The following is a 26,459-nucleotide window of genomic DNA, read 5'->3' as shown; positions in this document are numbered from 1 at the left end:
AGTACGACAATCTGGCAACGTTGTACAATAATCCCAGCCATCAGCTGTTCAGTGTTTGTTTACCTCGCTGGGAGAGAATCCTCGTGCTCCCGGCCTTGTAGCGGTGCCGTGGCGGGGCGTGTAGGCGTTGACATGTAAGCCCCGGTCGTCTACCCTCCGTGCCCTATGGGGGTCCGTGGACGGGGCAGGTAGTTTGGGTTAACCCGTCCGCTGCGGTTGGCACGGGTTTGGATTTCACTGTTAGCCTAGTATCATATATATAGTTTCATGTCTGTCTCTGTGGTGGATAGTGGAGTGTTTCCCATGTGGTATTGGTGTGCTGGATATCCTCTCCCAAGGTGCAGGACTACATTTTCTTCATTGAATTGTAGCAGCCACTTTTTGTTCCACTCCTGTAGCTTGATGAGGTCTTCTGCTAGGAAATGCACATTCAAGGGGACAAATATACTTTTCCCATTTCATTTCAACAGAGTAAATTTTAATGTAAGTGGAATTTTTCCATGTTGAGAATATGCTAACAGCTCCTCATTTTCATTTTCCATTTCCATCTTGCAGCACTCACGGTCAACGGCACTGCCCATACACTCAGTCCACCCTGGCGGGGACCTCACCAATGACCTCCATGAAAACAGGGTCCCAGACAAGCCAGTTGGTCTGAAGGGTGAGTGTTTCCCTCAGTGTTGTGATTTACATCCTCTGTCCCTTCAAATTGTCCCTCCTACCTCCTACCTCCTTATCCATCACTTACATTCTTAATTCCCAACAAACAGTATAAACCTAATATATGTGGTGTGTATAGAAATTAGGATAACTTACAGGTACAATACAATTGTATAATTTTGTTATCATGGTACAAAATAATCATGTTTGGAAGCCATGATAAACCTACATAGTGATCATGATGGTGGAGTCACTGTGTTATCTGCAGTGTCTTGTGGTCCATTACAGCTGTGGCGCTGACTGACCACATCAGGGTGTGCTGGCAGCCCCCCGCACAGCACAATGTGCTGCTGTGCGGCTACACCATTGCCTGGGACCGAGGCGTGGCGGACATCTACTCCAAGATCGTGGACAGCAAGCAGCGCGGTTACATCATTGATAAGCTGGGTGTGTAAGATGATCATTTGTGACTAATTCTCCATTTTCTGGCCAAGTAGTATGCAGACCTGCAGTGTGATTCTCCACAAGACAGGGATTTTGAATTAGCCACTTCTACATTTGTGTTGAGCCAAGAGAAGGTAAAGATTTTGTTAGCCTGTCAAATGCGATTGGCACGGATTTGCCTTCACTGTTAGTCTGGTAACCTTTCTCTGCCTCTCTGGTGGACAGTGGAGTGTTTCCCATGTGGTATTGGTGTGCTGGATATCCCCTCCCAAGGTGCAGGACTTTACATTTTTCTTCACTGAATTTTAGTAGAAACATTTTGATCCATTTCTATAGCTTGGTGAGGTCTTCTGGTAGGAAATCCACAGTCAATGGGTTAAATGATATCATAGTTAACCATTTATTGAGTCTGGAGTTAACATTACATTCACCCCCCCAAAAAAAATGATGATGGAGTCCATAACAAGTTTTCATTTAAGCAAAGTAAAGTGAAGGTAGAGATCTTGTTAAGTAGATCATAGTTAAACATTTATTGAGTCTGTTAACATTTCACACACACACACACACACACACACACAAACACACACAGAAAAGTATTTACACACCATCATAAAGTTAGCTCTCCATATTGTGAAGACCCTGGACCATGAGAGCAATTATTGAGGAAAGGAGGTGGTATTCTGAGTTGCCATTTTCAGACTCATCGTTCAGGCTCATTCCTCTGTCTGCCCTGAACTCTCAGATATTTCCTGGGTGGTCATAATGTTAGTCAGGTTATTCATTGGTTATCTGTGGCCTGTTATCTGTCTTTCTACCTGTTGTCTGTTAGTCTATCTTATTTGTTATCTGTTCTGCCCAGTTTAACCCCTTGACTGCGATTCTAGCAGACCTCCAAGCTACAGGTCCTGCACCTTGGGAGGATATCCAAGCTACACCAATATGGGAAACACTCCAGTATCCACCACAGAGAGAGAAAGACCTGGGACTATGTTACCAGGCTACCAGTGAAGGCAAAATCCGTGCCAATCGCAGCGGACGGGTTAAGGTCGTGAAAAAATTGTTGTATTGTTACGATTAGGTCCATAACAAGTTCTCCATCTCCTCAGAACCCAACATGGAGTTTGTGATAAGCCTGCGAGCCTTCAACAACGTGGGTGATGGGCAACCGGTGTACCAGCAAGTCCGCACCCAGCCAGAGGAGGAGGAGGTGGTGGCACCCACGCTGGACCCGGCGGTGTGGGTGAAGGCCGTGGTGCTGACGCCCTTCACCGTGGTGCTGCAGTGGGCAGACACCATGCTGAGCCAGAACCAGGTGATTTATTTATTTATTTTTTTATTATTATTATTTTTTTTTTTTTTTTCAAGGGAGGCAACTCAAGGTAAACAAATTAAACAACAATTAAAAGGCCACTAGATGCCGTTACAAACACAAGCATGAAGAATGGGAGGTCAAAAGAGGTCAGTTTTGGGTAGTGTTGCTGGGCTTCTTAAGTGAGTGAAGTCATCAGCTGGAAAATATATGTTTTATCTCATGTTCTTTGTGCACTGTGTCACAGACTTGCCACTTGCATCAACACAGCAGCGGAAAAGTTAGTCATTCATCAAGTAACTTATTCACCACCTACACATTCTTGTTTCCCTGCACACACTCCCTTATTCACCTCATATCCACCTCTCCACATCCTTAATCGTAACTTGCATCCTTCTCCTTCCTACAAACAGCCCCTCATTCACCTCATATCTTCCTCTCTATATCCTTATCCATTACTTACTCATACTCTCATCCCAGCAAACTCCCTTATTCACCTCCACCTCACACATCCTTATCCATAACTCATGCATCCTATTTTTCATGCAAACAGTCCCTTATACACCTCATATACTACCTCATAGATCCTTATCCTTCACTTACACATCCTCTTTTTCCTGCAAGCACTCCCTCACACACTTCCTATCCTCCTGTCATTCATGTCTCATTTCACAAGCCAGTCCTTCATCCAGTGACCTTTCTTGTGTTTTCCTCCGTCCTTGTACCTGACTCCCTGTTAATACTGACCTTTGACTCCTGCAGTACAACAGCTGCACCACCTTCTCGTCCTCATCCTCCAGCCGCTACGTCAACGCCACGGATGTGACCTGCCTCATTGACAGCCTCAAGCCATCAACAGTGTGTGAGTTTGCTGTGAAGACCATCAGGGTGAGCCCACAGTGCTGGAAGCCTTCGTTCTTCTTTCAGTAAATATTCACTCAGTCCGGCAACACTTCTCAAGGAAATCCTGCACAGCTGAATCCTTGCTGTGATGAGGCACAGAGAAATTATGACTCATAGGGTGAGCTATTATTAGTGTTTGAGATATTGATTTTTTCATTGACCTTTTGCAAATACGTAAAAATGAACCTTACATAATGGTATTAGAAACAGCACAGCAGGGTTGGCAATGATTTAATCAAATTGATTTAATCAAATGATTAAATCATTGATTTTTTTTCTGAGTAAAAGTATTCCATAGGTTCAATGATGTGCTCCAAAGATGATAAAGTAAAACAACCTATTCATGTGCAATGATTCATTTATTCTCTTCAAAGTATATATATATAAAAAAGATTCCTACATTATTATATCCTCCTGCGCTAATGTTGCCAACTTGCCGTATGTTTTTTACTAGGCAAAAAATCAGCCTCTTTTAGTCTTTACTAGCTTTGCCGGCAATGTATCATAATAGTAACCAAGGTTTGCAACCAAACCGTAACAGAATAGAAGTAGATATTCTTCTGTATGGTAATAATATAATATTCTGTCATGAAAATGACAACTTCAGGCAACTCTGTCTGTCCTAAACCTGCTCCTGTAACAACTACAAACAAGTACTGAACAAGAATGTATCTGGATCCTTCACTGTGCTCAGACTTACAGGCCTAAACTAAAACTTAAAGTAATCTTTGGAAACTTTCAAATCACTCACCAGGATATATATATATATGTATATATATATATATATATATATATATATATATATATATATATATATATATATATATATATATATATATATATATATATATATATATATATATATATATATATATATATATATATAAAATGCATGATGAACTTTGAAGTTTTGGTGTGCCAAAATCACACTTTTTCCACACACTTTTCCCCATCAGGTTTGGCGTGAGTCCCCTATAGCCTGGTGGCCTCAACACCTGCTGGTGGCCTGGCCGTCCACCACCACCTTCACCTGGCAGCAGTCCACCACCACCTTCACTGGCAGTTGCTGCAGCGGAACAATGGGAGGATCACAGGTGAGCTGATGGGTTACCAGGATGGCATCTTCAAATTATAGAAATAAAAAAAGAGTCAGTGTGCCAAACCACAGTGATGTACTAGACTACATAGTTAAGGGAACACTCCTTCACTGACATGGAAAAGACCTGGATATATAGTAAATAAACAGTGACTTAGGTCATGGTGGTGGGCAAGGCAGGAAGCAAGAACCATACATCTTGTCAGCCACTATAAATACAATTTGCCTGAGCCACTACCGGGCTGGGGTCATCCAAGATGCCCCTCCAAAGAGCCTACTGGAGCTATGGGCAGCACTTAACCCAGTAGCTGCAGGGATCATGTTTCTGAAAGGCCACTCTAAGCACTGCCTTGGGCCGACCATCAGGACCCACCAGGAAGAAGCCTACCGGCGCAATAGGCCGCGACGTAAAAAAAAGAGAGAGAGAGAAAATCATCACTCAGGCAAACCATTTTATAATATATATTAATGCATTTGTGATCAGTTTATGCATCATCTATTTAGGCCGTCGCTGCTATATCATAGCAAAAATTTGCCTGTCGCTGCCTGTCACTGTTACACACGGTTAAAAAAAGATTATTGGGAGAGTAATTTTGTTTGTTCCAGGCTACGCGATATTCCTCACCACGGACCAAACTGTCAGTGACTGGGTGACGGGGGAAGTGACGGGGGACTGGCTCACCCTTACCGTCCATGGACTGACGCCTTCAAGGAAGTATTTGCACAAGATGCACTCTCACAATGTCAAAGGTTTTGGTCCATTCTCCTCCGTGGAAAGCTTCACGACTTCCAGGTAAGGAAGTGTTAGTTTTAGGGAGCCGTCATTGCTGTGGTGCATCAGTCACTGTTCTCCCAGTTATGCACATGTTGTGTCCCACCACACTGTCCCTCATCATGGAGCACTCCCTCCCTGAGGCTGACTTGAGGCCCATTACCTGCATGCTGTGTGTTGTGGTGCATCAGTCACTGTTCTCCCAGTTATGCACATGTTGTGTCCCACCACACTGTCCCTCATCATGGAGCACTCCCTCCCTGAGGCTGACTTGAGGCCCATTACCTGCATGCTGTGTGTTGTGGTGCATCAGTCACTGTTCTCCCAGTTATGCACATGTTGTGTCCCACCATACTCTGTCCCTCATCATGGAGCACTCCCTCCCTGAGGCTGACTTGAGGCCCATTACCTGCATGCTCTGTGAATGCCACCTCTGGCTCTGTGGGCATGTGGGTAAACCCTGCTTGCCAGGTTGTTTCTGTAAGACACAATCCTTAGTAAAGAGTGTGCCCAGAAAGTTGGGTTAGAGCAGGTTGATGGATCCTGCTGGGAGGTACATGGTATGGGGAAGGTGCCTGCATGGGGACCTGCACAGAGGAACCCCCAAGAATGGTGTCATAGTTTGGGTGAGGCAGGCTGGCAGAGGCCCCCATTGATTGACTGATTGATTAAGCCAATGTTAAAAATATTATACATCTGCTCCTGTGTTCCAGCTGTTGACAAGAGCATCGGTGAGCCCCCTGGCTGGTGTGTGGAGCGAGAGGCCTGATTGTGCTGGTGATCGCTGGCGTGGCAGGAGCCATGACCAGCTGGGGGCCTTCTTGGCCACCACACTGTACTGCCGCGGGTCAAGGCGGAGCCCAGGCCAAGCATTGTGTAAGGTGGCAGGACAGTTTCTTGTTGGTGTGTTTCATCCCATGACTCATTTCAGCAATCCTTTACACTGACTGCAGGAACTTTTTATTCACTTTGTAATATGGAGAACAAGGCTGCAAGGCATAGTCCACAAAGACTTAAGTTTGCCAAGATTAGAGAAAGAAAAAAAAAAGGTAAACTTGTTCTTAGGAAATGTTCAAGATGGACTTTCATTTTGTGCTGTACATAGTTGCAGGGTAACAAGTGACCTCTGTTTGTGATATCTGTGTCTCTTGGTGGAGCAGCTAACACATGTTTCTAACTTGTGATTGCTTGCAGTGTGCTGGCTGGGAGCTATTTCTTTAAATGAATTCAAATATGCTTTGTTGAACTCAAACCTCATACCTTTAACATCCATCCTGTTTTGAAGATTGCATGTGCCCTTCCATCTCCCTCTGGCCAGCCCTGCGAGGTACAGCAGCAGCACTCAGTAGTATTTAGCAGCTAGTAAGATGCATCACTTCCTTGCAGTGTTGGCGGCAGCTGCAGTGAGAGCAACAAGCCTGGCGTCCAGCCTCCAGACCTGTGGATCCATCACGGCCACTTGGAGCTGAAGAACTTTGACAAGGGTGAGCGCAGCAACTCCCCCAACCACGCCTCCATCATCCAGCACACAGGTGGGTGTCTTTGTCAGTCACTGAACAGTGTGCAGCACATGGGAGTCCTGTCATTTGTGTGGTATTTTTTGTAATATTTGGTTGCTGGTGTTTTGTTGCCAGTCACTGCTGCGTTGTAGTGTGCCAGTGACGCCACACACAACCTTACACAACCCACGGACACTCCAGTATGAGAGTCATCACACATTACAGAGTTTCCATCTATCTCTATCCAGACACTCCCTTCTATCCTGCAAAAAGTTTCTCAAAGATCTTTCCCCCTCTCCCTAACGTACTCTTGCACCCTATCCTCCATTTCACTGGAGGTCGTCCTCTAGCATTCCCTCCCTTATCTCACTCACATACACCCTTCTGGTCATCTTACTCTCCTTCATTCGCTCCATGTGGCCAAACCACTTTAAAGTCTGTCGCTTCACTTCTTCCACCACTCCACACTTCTTCCCTTCACCCCCGTGACACATTCCAAAACGCTCGTACACACTTTCATTACTCATTCCATCCATTCTACTCACACCACAAGCACTTCTCAAATAACCCATTTCCAATGCCTGCACTCTAGACCTCTGACTTTCATTCCAGGCCCTCGTTTCACTTGCATATGTGAGGGTTGGTACTATTATTGTATTTCTCAAATCCCTCTTTACCTCCATGCTCACACTTCTGCCATTCATGATTTGTCTCAAAGACCCTACCACCCTTCTTCCTTGCAATGCCCTTTCTTGTCACTCTCTGCACCACCATGCTTACACATAACTGATCCAAGAGCCGCGGGTCACTCTTCTCAAATGCTCTGAAACCCAGTTCCAGGTTGACCCTGGGCTCATAGAGTCTATACTGTTCTGCACTGTGTCTCAGTAACATGGTGGTGTCCAAATGAAAATCCTGTAGAATATTTCTCAAATATCCAGGTTTACCAAGTCGCGTTGCTTGATAAGTCAAGACACATATTTTGTAGACTATTCGTGCCTTGATGGGCAGCCAATGCAAGTCTATAAGTGCAGGTGTTATTCTCTCACAGGGGGCAGACCCTTTGTTATCCTTGCAGCTCTGTTCATAACAAGTTGTAGTTTCTTCAGTAGATATTTAGGAAGGCCATAATAAAGTGAGTTACAATAATCCAGCTTTCTATTTACATGATTATATATAAGCATCTTCATGGTCTTATCATCCAGGTATTTCTTGACAAATGCAATATTTCTCAGATGGTAGCCTGCAGTTCTCACCACCTGATTGATCTGTTCTTTGAATGATAGAGTGCAGTCAAGTATCACACCTAAATCTTTGACTGACTTTTTTACAGTCCTAGTGTCATCTTTTATCCGAAGAGTGGAAACATCTAGCCTCCTGACATCCTTGTTCTTCCCCACAATCAAACATTCAGTTTTATCCTCATTCAGTTCAGTTGCTTAGAATTCATCCATTTCCCGACATCATCCATAATTCTGCTCAGCTTGTCTTCAGTGTTTTCCACATCACTCAGCGACAAATAGAACTGTGTATCATCAGCATACAGTTTAAAGTCAACTTCATGCCTTCTTAGTAAAATGTGAAAGACCAATAGTATAAACACAATAAAATTGGACCCAGTACACTTCCCTGGGGGACTACTCTTTGCAAAAGTTTATGAGTGGAGAACGATTTACCTATTTGCACACAGTAAGTTCTGTTCTCAAGGTAACTCCTCAGATAATCCAGCGCGCCACCCTCAATTCCAATATTCTTGCAATCCTGAAGCAATAGACTGTGCTCCACCGTGTCAAACGCAGCACTCAAGTCTAACAAAATCAGAACACCACACTTCCCTTCATCCATAAGCACAAGCAAGTTGTTTACCACCAAACAGAGAGTAGTTTCAGTTGAGTAAAGCCTCTTATAGGCAGATTCATTATCCGGTAAAGCCTGCACCACTAGCAAATGCTCCATTAGCTGATTTAAGATCACATTTTCAAGTATCTTAGATAGAAACGTCAAGTTGGATACTGGTCTAAAGGAACTAAACACTGTGGGTCCAGTTTACCTTTAACGATAGGTTTCACGATCGCCGCTTTCTCACTCTCGGAAAGTTTTGTTTTCGATACTAGTGTTAACCATCACAGTCATAATATTTAAGAAATCACTAAAGTTTTCACTCTTAATGTCACTTATCGGCAAGGGATCGTCATCACAGTACGTCAGGTTCACCTGTGTATGATAGTTTTCACCACAGCCACATCCACTTGTTGAAAGCTTAACTTTATTTCCGGGACTGGAGTTTCCACAGCGGATCCATGGTAACCGCGGTCGCCTCTAAAGTTCATGATAACTCTCTCAATTTTCTTGTCAAAAAAGTCTAAAAACTTATTTGCCAGCACTTCATCCGAGAAACCATCCTGAAGCTTGTTAACTTTTCTGTTTCCAGTCAAACTGTCAAGCACCTAATATAATTTATTGATGTCAGGCCCTGCCTCCACAACCTTATTCCGATAGTATTCTCTTTTCCGTTTTATCCATAGCTAGGCACGATAACAGAAAACCTTATTCCTGATAACCGATAACTGATAATGAAAAACCTTAACGGCGATAACCGATATTCGTTAACTAGAGACACAAATATAGGCGATAACCAATAACCGATACCCGATATAAATCCACAATTCCGATACTAGCTATTGATAAGTCCGATAGGTGAAAACGATACTATATTGATATTTCAGATAGAACAACATTGATGAATTCAAAATTTCATTATCTGTAGTTTAGGAAACTTACAAAACCTTAAAACCACACGTTGACACGTACATATGGACGTTAATACTAGAATGCCTGAACCGGTGTTGTGTTATTTGGCGTCCCCACCGTCAAAATTGTTTACAAACACTGGTCTCTCGTAGGTGCATGCTCAGACCAAGCGTAGACCTGTATAGTCTCACAGAGCTGTAATTAAGAGTTGCTGGAAGGCTGAATCAGACATATAGTACCACTACGACCATCCTCGCTGTTTCTAGAACGACACTCTGTACGAGTTGTATTTATATGTACAGAGTGTACGTCGTTCTAGAAATAGCGAGGATGGTGGTACTGTATGGTTGATTCAGCTTTCCAGCAACTCTTAATGTGTTAAAAAAGCATTGTGAGACTGTACAGGTCTACAGTTAATGGTCTGAGCATGCGCAGTTCACGAGACCAGTGTTTGTAAACAAAAGCGCCAACTTTTGATGATGGGACACCAAATAACACAACACCGGGTGCATTCAGTATCATGGCATGGTCACAAACGAATATGGAATATCAAATTTGAGGCAGTGAATAACCATTTTGGGGGCAAAGTTAAATGATTTTTCTCTATGATACTGTATATTGATTTTTGAGTAGCATAAAAAAATAACCTAATGTTTTAATTTTCATGATCTAAGTATGAAATCTCATCACCGAAGATATTTCATACCCCGAAGTTTTTTCATACAACACCGGGCCACGCATGCGCAGTAGGGAGACAACGTTTTTTTCTGAGAGGCGGAAAAAATGTAGCGATTATCGCTAGTTTGGTTACAAAAGTAACGAAGATACCGATATATATTTAAATAAGTAGCGGATGGTCGATAATCCGATTTTGTTATCAGTGATAAAGTATCGCGATAACTTATCGCGATAATGCCCAGCTATGGTTTTATCACAAGCCGGTTTTCTTTGTTTCTTGCCTCCTGGTATGCTCTTCTTGCCTCATCTGTTTTTTGCATAAGCCACAGTCTTTCTTTTTTCTTCTTCTCTCTTTTTGCCCACAGTATTTCCACATTAAACCAAGGTGCATGATCTCTCAACACTATCTCCTTTTCACTCAGAGGACAGAGGCTGTTATACTCATCTTTAGCTAAACCATTATATAGCTTAACCAGGCAGGTAGCACAATTTCCACGTAACACCGAGCCATGTTCACAGATTTCACGACAATTAATAGTAATTTCCTGTATTACAGAGTTAATCAATGTTTCTGGTTGAAAATTCTTTCGCAATCTGAACGTAATCTTTTTTCTCTGCACTGCTTCCCTTATGTATGAAATTTCAAAGGTTACCAATTTATGCACCGGGGATATACAACATATTTCATCAACACACACCCCTTGCACTAGATCACCGTCTATATCGCTGAAAACCAAGTCTAGCACATGACCCCCTAAAGAAGTCATCTCGTTCACTTTATTAATCAGGTTGAAACTGTCCATCATCTCAATGAAGGCCATGGCAGAAGAATTTTCAGGATCATCAATCCATAGATTAAAGTCACCACGGATGAACACATTTGCACTCACCATATCCACAGACTCCAAAAATGTGCGAAATTCATCAATAAAGACCTCTGCTCTTGTATCCGGAGGTCGATACACCACAATAAAGGTGCATTTCCTTCTATCAATTTCACAGATGACTTGCACTAACTCAAAGGTATCCCACCTTTCTGATGCTTTTCTCCGAATCTTCTTAAAAGAATTCGAAAGAAAGATCCCAACACCGCCACCCCTTCTTGTCTCCCTCGGGACATGTATAAAGGTATGAGTACATGCGGAATGTACAATTGGAGTAGGCCTAGATCTGTACGTATGTCAAAACTGCCAGTCTGATTAGGCATTACAGTATTGCTTTAAATATAATTTGTTTAAGTTTTTGAAAGGCATCCATAAGTGAACACTGTTGAGTATGAGACTATAAGGAAGTTGGTGTTTTTAACTGTTTCAGATATCAATATTCAACAGAAAGGACATATTTTATCAAATTAATTGAATATTTAGTTCCATATATTTTCATGAAAGTAGATGTTCCTTTGTTACAAAAATTCAGAAGAAAGGGAAGCTGTCTAATATTACTAGTCTAAAAGAAGGGGATACCTTTTGGAAAATTAATTAATTGTTTAGTTTTACATTCTGTTCATCAGGAGACACAAATATGACTGTGTTCCTATATTTCACATCAAGAGAGATTTATAGGGTATAGTTTTCAAAAAGGGAATACATATCATATTTTTATAAAGTGAAAAAACTATTTTCCTTATGTTTCTGTGAGTTTTATTATTGTAAGCCAGAGTGGGGTAGAAGGCCTACCCAGTGGGCGTTTTACCCCACATGCGGGGTAAGAAGCCCCCTTATTATTTTTTTTAAATTGTCATTATAGAAAGGTGTAAATCATAATGAGTGGATATGATATATACCATAGATAGGCCTTAGCCTAAGCTTTCAACAGATCTTTTTTTTTTTTAATTCTATTGCAAAAAATGTGGCTACAACAGGCAATCTCTCTTAAGGGGGGCAACTTACCCCACCTTACCCTATTACGAATTTGGGAAGAGTATTAAAAGGCAAGCCGATTTTGCACATCAATCAGTCTTTTCCAATTTGCAGGAGTCGCGTCACATCACAATGGGACCAAAAAAGGACGAGAAGGGACAAGACAAGAAGAAAAGGTCTTCTGCTGCCGCTGGTGCCTCTCCAGATGATGATGAGCAACAAGAAGACACTCAAGAACAACCTGCCAAGAAAGTGAAGGGACGATCCAAGAAGAGGTCATCGTCTGCTACCGGGGAGACACCCCCTCCTCCAGCCCTCTTGCGTCACCAATCCACTTGGACACAGAGCCCCAACCTGGTCGTGATGATGCTGGGGTGTCTTTTGCTCAAAATCGGGAGCAAATTCTTGGAGGAGATTTGAAACTCGTAGTAGATCCGGAGTTATCGGTGTAGTTCGTCGTACATTGTAGTACTTCGTACTTACAAATCAGGACAGTTGGTGGTTCGTGATACTTCGTAGTACTTCTGCTCCAAAACTCGCCGTACTTCGGGAGAAAATCAGGGTGAAATCATAGTACATCGTAGCATATTGTAGTACGTCGTAGCACTTCGGGAAATAATTCGGTGTACTTCGGGGAATATGCCCTCGAGGTCGACCGAACGCCTCGAGATGAAAAGATAAACAAATTTTCGTAGTGATTCGGGGAAAACGCTGTATCCCGAGGTACTACGATTTTTTTGTGATTCGGCGTCTGTGAGACCGGGGGGTAAGTGTGTTCTCTCAAAGTTTCCGATAGTTTGGTCGCTGCTCTCTGTATTCTTTCCAACTTTCTAATTTCTTTCTTCAATGTAGGTGACCACACTAACGCTGCATATTCCAGTCTTGGACGTATCACCGATGTTATTAGTTTCTCCACCGTCTCTTCGTCTAGATATGTAAATACTGCTTTTATGTTTCTAAGAAGATTGTATGTTTCCCCAGTTATCCAATTTATATGCTTCCCAAAGGATAACTTGTCTGTTATTGTCACTCCCAGATCCTTATTCTTCTGTTTTTTTCATGATTCTTTCATTACTCAGAGAGTAGTTCCCCAATATCCGTCTACTGCTCTTACCAAACTCCATCACACTACAGTTCTCTGTATTGAATGTCATTTCCCATTTGCGTGACCATTCGCTTATTCTATCGAAATCCTGACTCAAGGCTACACAGTCTTCTTCATTAGCCACCCTCCTCATTAGTTTAGCATCATCAGCAAACATATTCATATAGCTTGTCACCCCTTCTGTCATGTCAATTATATATATTGCAAACATAATCGGAGCCAGCACCGATCCTTGGAGGACTCCACTGGTCACTTCCGCCCAGCTTGATTTATTGCTCTTGATTACTGTTCTCATTTCTCTCTTCGTTAAAAAGTCTATAATCCAACCCTTATATTTTGCATCATCCTGTAGGTTTCTCCAAATAACTTGTTTATGTGCTTTTCTGGGGATGGTGTGTCTTGCATCGTTACTCCCAAATCTTTTTTCTTCATGTGCTAACTTTAAGTTTTCTTCTCCCGTCCTGTATGTCTTCCTTGGTCTTTTTATACTTTTCTCCATTTCCATAACATGGCATTTGTTTGCATTAAATTCCATCTCCCATAACTGGGTCCATCTATACACTCTGTACAGGTCTTTTTGCAGTTCTTCACAGTCTTCCTCCATCTACACTTTCCTTATTAATTTTGCATCGTCTGCAAAAAGGCTCATATAACTTTTTATACCCTTTGGCATATCATTTATATATATTATGAACATTATTGGTGTTTGTGTGTCATTTCAGGTAAAATATAAGTATCAAGTATATAAAAAAAACTAGTCCTGTTAGGTTTGTGAGGGTCATGTCACATGTTTGTGGAGGTCATCTTAGGTCCCAAGGGTGAGGTGTGTGTGTCTGTCTGTCTGCAGTGCTTGTTCCAGAGCCTCAAGGGAAGTGCCGGCAGCCTGGAGGGGGTTTTGGGGCCCCTATTCAGAGTGCCTTAAAGTGTGTGTGTGTGTGTGTGTGTGTGTGTGTGTGTGTGTGTGTGTAATTCACCACGGCCTGATCACGAGTTGGACTGGCTTTCGCCAGCAGGTACCCTCCCAACGTGAGTAAGTGCTCATTATTGTCGATCTCTGGGTACTGCCAAGACCTCACACACCATACAACCCATCCCCCTTGCTCAAGGGGGGACAGTAACCACTCCTAGTCAACGGAAAGAATCTGGCCTGAGCGGGGCTCGAACCGCCGCCTGTTTGGCCGTGAAGACTTGCAGTGCAGCGCTCTACCGATTGAGCTACCGGAGCGGTGTGTGTGTGTGTGTGTGTGTGTGTGTGTGTGTGTGTGTGTGTGTCCACCTAGTTGTATATACCTAGTTGTGACATACGGAGGAAAGGAGCTCACTTGCTGTCCCGTCTCCATATCCGCTCCTATCCAACTTTTCCTAAAATCATGAATGTTTCTTGCACAAACCACCTCCTCCTCCAGTCCATTCCACACCTCAATGCTTCTGTTTAGGAAGCTAAACTTTTTCACATCTCGCCTACACGTGGTCGCCCTCAACTCCTTTCCATGTCCTCTCATTTCTCTCTCGCTCCACACACACACACACACACACACACACACACACACACACAGGTCCTCTCTGTCCAGATTCTCCACCCAGCTCGCCACCCTGTACACCACTATCAGGTCTCCTCTTTCTCTTCTTCTCTCCAGGGTTGTGAGCCCCATGCTATTGAGTCTCTCCTCGTAAGTCCGATCCTTAAGTTCTGGTACTATCTCTGATCTCCATCCAAGGGCACAATGCATTCAAACTAGAAATCGAGCAAATAGGGTGCTGGGATTAATTTCAAGGAGCGTAAGCAACAGAAGCCCCGAAGTCTTCCTCAAACTATATTTAGCATTAGTTAGACCTCATCTTGACTATGTGGTTCAGTTCTGGTCACCTTACTATAGAATGGATATCAAAATATTAGAATCGGTGCAGAGGAGGATGACTAAGATGATTCAGGGGTTGAGAAACTTGCCATACGAGGGAAGACTCAAACAGTTAAACTTGCATTCTCTAGAAAGGCGAAGGGTGCGTGGAGACATGATCGAGGTTTATAAATGGATGAAGGGCTTTAATAAGGGAGACATTCATAAGGTTTTGTTGGTAAGAAAATTGGGTAGGACACGAAGTAATGGGTTTAAACTGGATAAATTCAGATTCAACAGGGACATAGGCAAAAATTGGTTTACAAACAGGGTGGTGGATGAGTGGAATAGGCTTAGCTGTCATGTTATAAGTGCCAATACAACTGTCACATTAAAAAATAGATTGGATAAATTCATGGACAGTGATTATTAGGTGGGGTTAGATACACGGGAGCTACACAGGAGCTTAGGTTCAGAGGAGCTGCCTCGTACAGGCCTACCGGCCTCTTGCAGACTCCAATGTTCTTATGTTCTTATGTTATCTTAGTTGCCATTCTCTGTACTCTTTCCAGCTTTCTTATGTTATTCTTTTCGTGAGGAGACCAGACCACTGCTGCATACTCCAGCCTTGGCCTTATCATTGTAACTATTATTTTCTTCATCATCTCTTCGTCCAAATACACAAATGCCGTCCTTATGTTCTTCAGCAAATTCATAGTTTGTCCCGTTATCCTGTTGATGTGTTTGTCCGGTGACATGTACTCTGAGATAGTCACTCCCAAATCTTTTTCTTCCATTCCTCTGCATATTATCTCACTTCCCATCTTATAATCATATTCACATCTACTGCTCCTACCAAACTCTATTTTTTTACATTTCCCAAGGTTGAATTCCATCTGCCATGTACCACTCCACTCCCATATTTTGTCCAGGTCCCTCTGCAATGCCTCACAGTCTTTCACGTCATTGACTCGTCTCAATAGCTTTGCATAATCTGCAAACAATCTCACATGGCTGGTCACTCCGTCCACCATATCATTTATATAAACAGCAAACATTATTGGTGCCAGCACCAAACCTTGTGTGACCCCACTCCTCACTGGGCACCAGTTGGATACCTTGTCCTTGATTATTGTCCTCATTTCCCTGTTAGTTAGGAAGTCCTCCAGCCACTTAATCAGTCCATCACCCACTCCACCCCTATTTTTAATTTTCCAAATTAGTCTTCTGTGCGGTACTTTGTCAAATGTCTTTTTCAAATCCAGGTACACTCCATCCCCCCAGCCGTCTCTCTCTTGCATTAAATCTGTCACCCTTGAGTAATAACATAACAAGTTGGTGACACACGATCTCCCTCCTGAATCCAAACTGGCAATCTGAGATAATTCTCTCACTTACCCAAAAATCCGACCACCTGTTTTTAACTAACCTCTCACATATCTTCGCAACCACACTAGTGAGTGATACCGGTCTGTAATTTAATGGGTCCTCTCTCTCTAGTGGCGTCCCTCAGGGCTCGGTCCTTGGCCCAGTGCTCTTCATTATTTACATCAACGACGTGGATGTTGGACTCAATAACCGCATTAGTAAATTTGCAGACGACACAAAGATTGGCAACTCGGTTCTCACTGACGAAGACAGGCAAAGCCTCCAAGAGGATTTGCACAAAATTTCAGCTTGGTCGGATAGATGGGAGATGCCCTTTAACGTAGACAAGTGCCAGGTCCTTCAAGTTGGAACGAGGAATAAGAAGTTCGAATACGAAATGCGCGGCGTTAAACTCAAAAGCGTTCAATGCGTCAAAGACTTGGGGGTCAAAATCGCGTCAAACCTCAAATTCTCACAGCAATGCATCGATGCAGCAAATAAAGCGAACAGAATGTTGGGCTTCATTAAAAGAAACTTTGTATTCAAGAATAAAGATGTAATACTCCCGCTCTACAACAGTTTAGTCAGACCCCACTTGGAATATGCGGTACAGTTTTGGTCCCCCCACCATGCAAAGGATATTGCTAAATTAGAAGGTGTTCAGCGTCGGGCAACGAAAATGATCCTTCCTTGCGCAACAAATCCTACGAAGAAAGGCTTTCTACCCTTAACATGTTCTCTTGAGAAACGTCGCCTCCGAGGAAAACTGATCGAATGTTTTAAAATACTTAATGGTTTCACGAATGTAGACAGATCAACATTGTTTATGATCGATGACACTTTGCGCACGAGGAACAATGGCGTAAAACTCAGATGTAGACAAGTAAATTCAGACTGCACCAAATTTTTCTTCACCAACGTTGTAGTGCGAGAATGGAATAAGCTTCCACCGTCAGTGGTCCAGTGTAACACGATTGACTCCTTCAAAAATAAGCTCGACCGTCACTTCCTTCAACTTAATATCAACTAGAGTAGAAATGCAACGTTTTGGAGTCTTCTGATTAATGTAAAATCACTTAGGTTTAAGGACAGACCACCAAGTCTGGACCATGGGGTCTGTGTGGTCTGATTTTCTATGTAAATCTATGTAAATCTCTCTCCTCCTTTATAAATTGGTACTATGTTTGCTCTCTTCCAATCTTGTGGTACCCTTCCTTCACTCAGCGAGGCGCTCATTATGGAGTGCAGTTTCTCTGCAAGTTGCTCACTACATTCTTTCAGGATCCACCCTGATACTTCATCCAGCCCTGTCGCCTTTCTTACATCCAGCTTGTTCAAGCTTTCCTTGACCTCCTGCATAACCCTTCCTCTTTCCTGGCCCGGTGGTTGTACGAATTCGTCTTCCTTTGTGAAAACTCTGTGAAAGCTGTTGTTCATCACTTCTGCCATCTCTGCTGGGGCTTCATATGTAGTTCCATCCAATTTCAGTTTATTGATTGTTTCTCAATTCTTTAATTTGCCGTTCACATGTCTATAAAATAATTTAGGTTGGTCTTTGCATTTATCGATTATATCTTTTTCATATTTCCGTTTTTCTTCTCTTCTAATCTTTGTATATTCATTCCTTGCTTGTTTGAAATTGTTCCATGCGTTGATTCTTCTTCGTCTCCTCCATCCCTTCCAGGCTTCCTCCTTTCTTTTTCTAGCTGCCTCGCATCTTTTGTTAAACCACTCCTTTTTACCAACATCCTTTTTGGTTACCTCAGGGACATATCTATTCTCGGCTTCTTTGTACAGCTTTAAAAACTCCTCCCACTTGTCTTGGGTACTTTTGGCTTTGTACAGCCCACTCCAATTTGCATTTTCAAAAAAAAGGTGTGTGTGTGTGTATTTACCTAGTTGTATTTACCTAGTTGTAGTTTTACAGGGCCTGGGCATTATGCTCGTGTGGTCCCGTCTCCGTGTCTGCATTTATCCAACTTATCTTTAAAGCTTTGCACACTCCTCGCTGATACTATATCCTCGCTCAGACTGTTCCAAACCTCTACATTTCTTTGCGGGAAGCTATACTTCTTTGTGTCTCTCAAGCATCTCCCCTTTCTCAATTTTTTACTGTGTCCTCTTGTATTTCTGCTTATGTTTCCTTCTGTTAGTAGCAGTTCTTCATTATCTACTTCATCTATTTTGTTTAATAATTTATAAATTTGGATTAGGTCTCCCTTTCTCTTCTTTGTTCCAGTGTTGTTAAGTTCATTTCCTTTAATCTTTCCTCGTATATTAATCCCTCCAACTATGGGAAAATTTTAGATGCCATCCTCTGTATTCTTTCTAGTTTCTTTATATGCTTCTTCTTATGGGGGGACCACACTACCTCTGCATATTCTAATTTTGGTCTAATCATGGTAGTGATTAGCCTTCTCATCATGTCCTTGTCCATGTAGCTAAATGCTACTCCAATATTTCTCACCAAGTTATATGTGTCTCTAAAGATCCGATTTATATGACTCTCTGGTTGATTATCATCCTCATCACTACTCCCAGGTCTCTCTCTTCATGCACTTTTTTAATGTTTCACCATTTCCCATTTGTATATCCAGATTGGTCTTGTTTCACTTTTACCCATTTCCATAACATGACATTTTTCACATTAAATTCCATCTCCCAATCCATACTCCATTTCCAAATTTTGTATAGGTCTTCTTGCAATATTTCACAATCTTCTTTGTTTCTTATATGTTTTTGTTATTTAGCGTCGTCAGCAAACAGGTTTATGTAGCTATTAACTCCTTCAGCCATGTCATTTACATATACCAGGAAGATTATCGGTGCTAATACTGAACCCTGTGGTACTCCGCTTTCTACATTTCTCCATTCTGATTTTATGTCCTTGACCACAGTTCTCATCTCCTTCCCATTAGGCAGCTTGCCATCCATTTTTTCATATTTCCTTTCAATCCTCCTTTATTTTCCAGTTTCCATAATAGTCTTGTATGTGGAACTTTGTCAAAGGCCTTTTTCAAATCTAGATAAATACAATCAACCCATCCATCCCTTTCCTGAGTTCTGTCTGTCACTCTTGAGTAAAAACTGAGTAAGTTTGTAACACATGATCGGCCCTTTTGAAATCCATATTGTTTGCTGGTAATTAACTTATGCTCTTCTAGAAATTTAGTCCACTGCTTCTTTATTATTTTCTCACATATTTTGCACAAAACACTTGTCAGGATATGGGTCTGTAGTTTGAAGGTTCATCTTTCCTTCCACTTTTATATATATGGGGACCACTTCAGCCCTTCTCCACTCATTGGGCACCGTACCTGTTGCTACTGAGCATCTAATGATGTCGTATATTGGAACAATTAATTCATCTCTACATTTTTTAAAATATACCCAGAAACTCCATCCGGTCCTACTGCTTTTCCCTCTTCTAGTTCTCCCAGTAATTTATGGATCTCTTCTTTGTTTACCATAATCTCTTCCATATGAACTTCTATTTTATTCTCTTGTGGCGCAATAAAGATTGTTTCTTTGGTAAAGACTTGCTGGAATTTTCTATTTAATAACTCTGCCATACCTTTAGGGTCATTGACTTCCACATTCCCGTCTCTCAGTCTTTCTATTGTTTCTTTCGGTTTAGTCTTCCCATTTATAAATCTATAAAACAACTTGGGCTGTTCTTTGCATTTTTCCACAATATCCTTCTCATATCCCTTTTCTTCTTCTTTCCTTATTTTCACATATTCATTTCTCGCCATTCTGAAGTCTTCTTTGTTTCTTTGATTCTTCCTTCTTTTTAGTCTTTTCCATGCTTTGTCCCTTTTTTCTTTTGCGTTTGCACATTTGGCATTAAACCAGTCCTTCCTACCCTTAACTTTGGGTCTATATAAGGGTACATATTTTTTGACACCAGTGTTATAGGCTTCCATAAAGATATCATACTTTTCTTGTACTTTATTTTTTCTCAGTAACTCATCCCATTCCACTTTCTTGTAAAACTTCCGAAGGTTTTCCATGTCTGTCTTAATATAGTTTAGCCTGTTTGATTTGTAGGATTCGACCTCTTTAGTAACCTCCTCTTCTGTATCAATCTCTATGGTTACATGATCACTCTTGCCCAGTGGACATCCATACCTTAGTTCATCCTTGATGTATATTCCTTTTGTTAGTACTAGGTCCAGTCTTGCCGGTTCATCGTCACTTCTATATCTTGTATGTTCATTCACTCTTTGTATCATAAGATTCTCCATCATCAATCTTAGGAATCTATCCCCCATGCGTTATCTCCACTATTACTCTCGAATGTCTCCCAGTCAATCTCTTTACAATTGAAGTCACCAACTAGCATAACTTTTTTGTCTTCCTTTAGCATTTTGCTTAAACTCCGTATAGTGTCATTGATCATAGTGTTGTGCTCTTCCTTGCACCAAGAGTTTGTTCTAGGTGGTACATATGCGGTTATAATTGCCAACCTTTCCTTGTTTTTGGTTTCCACATTTACTTTCGCAATTTCAGCTTTACCTTCACCGTATTCTACCACTTTCACTGTTAACTCCTTTTTTGTCATTATCATCACTCCACCTCCCCCTTTGCCCATTCTATCTTTCCTCCATATATCATAGTTTTTATTTATCTCTAATTTAATAGCTTCGTTCAGTTTTGTTTCCGTTAAGCATACGATCATTGGTTCTTTCTCCTTTATGAAATCTTGCAGTTCCAATTTACTAGTTATTAATCCATCTACATTTGTATACATCACTCTTAAACATTTACTCTTATCTATCTTTTCTAACTTTCGTGTGTGTGTGTGTGTGTGTGTGTGTGTGTGTGTGTGTGTGTGTCAATCAGGATGGGTCCTGCGCACCTTCCAGACACGTGACAAATACCCGATTATGACACTCTACAAGTCACTCATTGTTCCCTTGTTGGAGTACTCTTGTCAGCTGTGGAGCCCGTGGATGGTCGGAGAGAAGCAACAGCTAGAAGCAGTGCAGAGGTCATTTACCAGCAAAATTATTGATTGTCGAAAGCTAAATTATTGGGAAAGATTGAAGTCACTCAATCTCTACTCACTAGAAAGACGGAGGGAGAGATATATCATAATATACATATACAAGATTCTTATTGGTAACACAGTTAATAACATAGGTGTACTTTTTTACATTCACGAACGACTGGGAAGATTTTGCCATATACCACCATTGCACCCCAGAGCAGGCACACGGATCAAGACTCTAAAAGAGAACAGCCTCGCGACAAGAGGACCTCGGCTCTTCAACGAGTTACCTAAATATCTTCGGAACTCAGAGGTCCAAAATGTAGAAAAATTTAAACGCCAACTCGACTCATTTCTCGGGACTATTCCCGACGAGCCCAAGCTGCCGCACTACTACCTCCGAGCCTCTAGCAACAGCATCATAGATCAGCTGGCGCAGAGACGGGCGGACGGGCTGTTTTGAGTGGCGGCGCATCAGCGTGGCCACGGGCACCACATAGAGTGGTGCCTGCAACTACACTCCACAGGATCCACAGGTGTGTGTGTGTGTGTGTGTGTGTGTGTGTGTGTGTGTGTGTGTGTGTGTGTGTGTGTGTGTGTGTGTGTGTGTGTGCAGGATGTATGGTGCAATTGCTGTTCTATATAGTGTCAGAATGTTTAGTTGAGGTCAGGTTGTTTTGGGTGAGGAGACAGCATGAGGAACATTGCTGACAGCAACGCCACCACAGCATGAGAAATGTTGCTGATGACGACACCACCGCCCTGAGAGCCGCCAGCGAGAGAGAAGAACAAACCGGGTGTCTTGAGATGGCAGGGCTTCTGTTTTAAGTGCTTGGGCTTTGTGGCGACTCACACTTTTCACTGAGATGTATATACATGCAAGTTTGTATAATATATTTTTAAAACTGTCTTTTAGGTACATGTAGGTTAGAATTATAATATACAAACTTACATGTATATACAGTTTCAGTGACATGAGTGAGGAGTCACCACAAATCCTGAGCACCCAAAACAGAAACCCTGCCACCTCAGTCTCCCGGTTTGTTCTTCTCTCTCACTGGTGGCTGTCAGGGCGGTGGTGTTGTCATCAGCAACATACATCACGCTGTCACTGGTGGCTGTCAGGGCGGTGGTGTTGTCATCAGCAACATACATCACGCTGTCACTGGTGGCTGTCAGGGCGGTGGTGTTGTCATCAGCAACATACATCACGCTGTCTCCACCCTAAACAACCTGACCTTGTCCAAACATTGTGACACTAAACAGAGCAGCAGTTGCACCATATATTACATACACCTCAGTATACATGATACCTGCATATTAGTACCTTACATACCATCACCAAACAAGTTATGCAAAGACAAAGTATGCATGTATGCTATTGCATAACATTTGTGTCAGTAGAAGAATTCAATTAAATGAGCCTTTAGTAAAAGAGATTGAAAACATGGAAAATGATGCCTACAGGGGAAATGAAGACACAGGAACCAACCAACAACACTGTCTATGAAAAGAGATTATCAATCAAACCCCTTCGTCGAGCCTGCCCTGTGTCTTCATTTCCCCTGTAGGCATCATTTTCCATGTTTTCAATCTCTAGTAAAGGTTCATTTAATTGAATTCTTCTACTGACACAAATATTATGCAATAGCATACATACACATTCCAACCAACAACACTGTCTATGAAAAGACATTGTCAATCAAACCCCTTCGTCGAGCCTGCCCTGTGTCTTCATTTCCTCTGTAGGCATCATTTTCCATGTTTTCAATCTCTAGTAAAGGTTCATTTAATTGAATTCTTCTACTGATACAAATATTATGCAATAGCATACATGCAATTGCAATTTTGGCACACTTGACTGGGTCATACTGAAGGCTGCCACCTGACCCATGCAAGCAACGGAACCGAGATTTTAATACCCCAAAAGTCTGTTCCACCACAACACGTGTCCTGGAGTGGCTGCGGTTATAGGCACGATGAGCATCAGTTGTTGGTTGGCTCACTGGTGTCATTAGGAAGGGCTCTAGAGGATAACCAGAATCACCTGCAAGGATCAGAATACAAACTAATTTTTCATCTAACATCATCTTTGCAGTGGTTGTTTTGTTATGGAAAGTTAACCAGCGCCTTAATGCTTTCATCCCTTAAGCTGGTGAATTCTGGAACAGCCTTTTTCTGTTTGTATATCTTCCTGTCTACTACTTAAGCTCTTTCAAGAGGGTAGTATTAAGACACTATTATCTACAATGGGACCATACGCTATAGCTGCGTGTGGCCTCAAAGTTCATTTACAGCACATTGAGCCTGCGGTGAAAAAGATCCCATTACTTCCAAGGCATTGTGCTAGGGTGACATCCAGTTTACATCAGTTTACCTTCCCCAATCTTCCTCGGGTACCCATTTATCGTCCAGCCCAAAAGCGAGGATGAACAGCCACTGCACCTTAAAGGATCCCTCCACAGATGCCTCCTCAGCCCTCCCTTAGGACCATCCAGCAGACCTCCACCCAGCACCATCAACATGGCCAACCACTCCGTCCAGCACCACTGTCTTTTAACATCTAAGTTTTACTTTCTACTGGAAGTATGCCAACATGCGCAGCCTGTGCCTAAGACAGGTGACCATTCCAATCCTTCAGACTACAAAGACCTTCCCAACCAAAACTACACGATTCCAGGATGGAGGCTGCAGAATGCTCAACTTCATACCTTACTATCACTTCCAATTAAGCCAAGCCCTTCAACGCCTCTAAAACTTCCAAACACTTATCCCCCATTTTTCAATAACACTCAGCTGTCACCTACAATAAACATCCTCGGTCTATCCTTAACTCAAAATCTCAACTGAAACTTCACATCTCCTCTCTTACTTAATCAGCTTCCTTGAGGTTAGGCTTTCTATCATCTCTGCCAGTTCTTTTATCCTCCCAAATGATATCTATATACAGGGGCCTTGCCTGCCTATTATGCAGTATACATTTCATAATGTTCTCATTCTCTTTGTCTCTTTCCATTCATAACTACATTTCCATTGCTCTAAAAATATGAGTGGCCATTTTATAAAAATAGAACATATACTACCCTGTCTTTTATTCTTATGACACCAGTCCATTCCTTGTTGTTTGTTCTTTACTTTTCCCTAATGAAACAGGTTGTCCGGTTGCATAAAAATTATATTTGCTAGTAAATACACTTCAGAGGCACTTATGTATATAAATGAATTTTGTAAGCATTACAAAAAACAAAGTTTAAAAGGGCTTAACATTGAGGAAAGTTCAGTAGATTCTGGACAAGCATGAGTGTGGAAGTTGGAAAGCAGTTGGTAAATAGCAAGAATTGTTCTAAAAGGGTCAGAATACATGCTGTGACTGTGAATGGACAGCATTTCCATAACCTTTTTAAATACTCATCCATATTAATCCCTCGAAAGGATAACCAGGATAATGCATCTGACAAGTCAAGAAGATAACAAAGCCAAACATTAACATACAGGAGTTAAGTTGGGAGCATATGCTATGCTTTGAATGGTCACGATACTCATCTCCATACCATTGGCCCTTCAGCCTGTGGTGGGTAACAATCCATTAACTTGGGACACAGGCCCAATGCAGCATCCAGGTTACCAGTTCACCTTCCCAGGTAACAATTTTACCAATCATCCAGAAAAGAAGGATTTGAACTCAGGCACACAGTTGTGAAAATGTATACAAACCCACAGCACCATGGAGGCACATTAACTTATGCTGTTTTTCTTACAGCTGCTAAATTTTACAAAATACAGCAAGGTTACTGCAAGAAGTGGTGGGAGTCTCCGTACTGGCCTCCACAAATTGCTGGCGCAGAACACTTTGACGCCATATGTAGGAGTCACGAACACTCCCGGGAAAAGCTTGCACAGAAGCTGATGATCCTCATCTTTGAGTCTGCCACAACTTGTACATTAAGGCTGTACTTCCTCTTTCTGTTCAGATAAACAACTGCATTGCAGGTGCTTTGATGGTATGTGAGTGCAGTCTATTGCCCCTATGACAGAAGGGAATCCACTGAGGCCATAAAAATCTTGCTTGATAAGCATGAGATCCTGCAGATTTTGGGGCATATTTATTTATCGTTTTGCTTTGTTCAACAAATCCTCAGTAACATCATTCAATATTCTTGATATTGATGACTGACTGATACCAGCTACATCACCCACCACATTCTGAAATGTCCCACTGGCAAAAAAACGCAGGGCAACCAAGATCTGTGTGTGAATTGGAATTGCTCTTGTCCTACTTGTGGGCCTGTGGATATGTGGTCCAATCTCCTCCACAGCTGAAGGATTTCATGGCGGGGCAGCTGATAATAGTGTATGAGGAGATCATCGCTGACCTCTAAAGAGATTGAGACGATCTCTGAAAACTCTTTCCCGTCGTAGCCTGTCATGTTCCAGTTCCCAGAGCAGCGCCATTTCACCTTCAAAAATAATTTATATAGGGGTAATAATCTCATATGCTAGAATTGGATTCTTTTGTTCCAGTTACTTAAAAAGTCCAGTGATCAGCTAATATAATTATATAGAACCTAAGTAAATAACTATTTGTTATCAAACGTTCCATCCAGATCTAAAACAGTGTCTCCATTTCTTCGGATGAAATGTCACGGTAGCTTGTCAACAACAGGTCTCTTGCTCCTAATTCCTACTGACATTCTGGTAAAATGTTTTACAAAATTGTTTCCAACTTGGCAAAATCAACATAGTCCATAGGTGATAAACACCACAGTGCATTATATTTTGCTTGCAGGTTAGGAGTCCTGAAAACCAAACTAACCTAATATTATCCGATAAAACTAACAGCTGAAAATATAATTATCACCAGCATTACTTTACCCCTTGGCCCTCCATTTACGACCCAAATTCTCCTCCATTATTACTTTTGTTAAATATCATTTTACCAGCATATCAATAACATTTGTTAGAGGACACAGCAACCTCCCCAATTTTTTTCAATAAATAATACATCACTCATTGTGCTTTGACCATTATTTTATTAATCTATTGGAAATATTGGATGTGTAAATGAGTGAATGATTTCCACACATTTGTTAATATCTGTTTACACGCAAGGAAGAACTCAGTATGTAGAAACTATGTCGACTAACATCTGAACAACCAAAATCCAAGGGTGGCCGAGAATAATGT

At 41.9% G+C, this 26,459-nt stretch overlaps 2 long non-coding RNA genes across 5 annotated transcripts in view; both read left to right on the top strand.

The window, feature by feature from the left end:
• The first annotated feature begins 80 nt into the window (after nt 1-80).
• LOC126990410 (uncharacterized) lies at nt 81-3,302 on the top strand. The gene is made up of 3 exons (XR_007744333.1): nt 81-134; nt 2,211-2,416; nt 3,184-3,302. It is a non-coding gene; the product is annotated as an uncharacterized LOC126990410 (long non-coding RNA).
• Nucleotides 3,303-4,374: 1,072 nt separating this feature from the next.
• LOC126990407 (uncharacterized) overlaps nt 4,375-26,459 on the top strand; it is an 85,045-nt gene continuing 62,960 nt past the window's right edge. For 3 of the 4 annotated variants that reach the window (XR_007744330.1, XR_007744329.1, XR_007744328.1), the window contains exons 1-4: nt 4,375-4,410; nt 5,019-5,205; nt 5,898-6,060; nt 6,571-6,716. This is a non-coding gene — a long non-coding RNA (uncharacterized LOC126990407). Of the gene's footprint in view, nt 4,411-5,018; nt 5,206-5,897; nt 6,061-6,570; nt 6,717-12,085; nt 13,296-26,459 lie in introns of those variants that run through there. The other variant, XR_007744327.1, reaches the window with a different exon arrangement.

Source organism: Eriocheir sinensis, unplaced genomic scaffold (genome assembly GCF_024679095.1).
Source record: "Eriocheir sinensis breed Jianghai 21 unplaced genomic scaffold, ASM2467909v1 Scaffold162, whole genome shotgun sequence".
In the NCBI taxonomy this organism is placed as follows: Eukaryota; Metazoa; Arthropoda; class Malacostraca; order Decapoda; family Varunidae; genus Eriocheir; species Eriocheir sinensis.
This window is presented reverse-complemented; position numbering and strand designations above follow the sequence as displayed.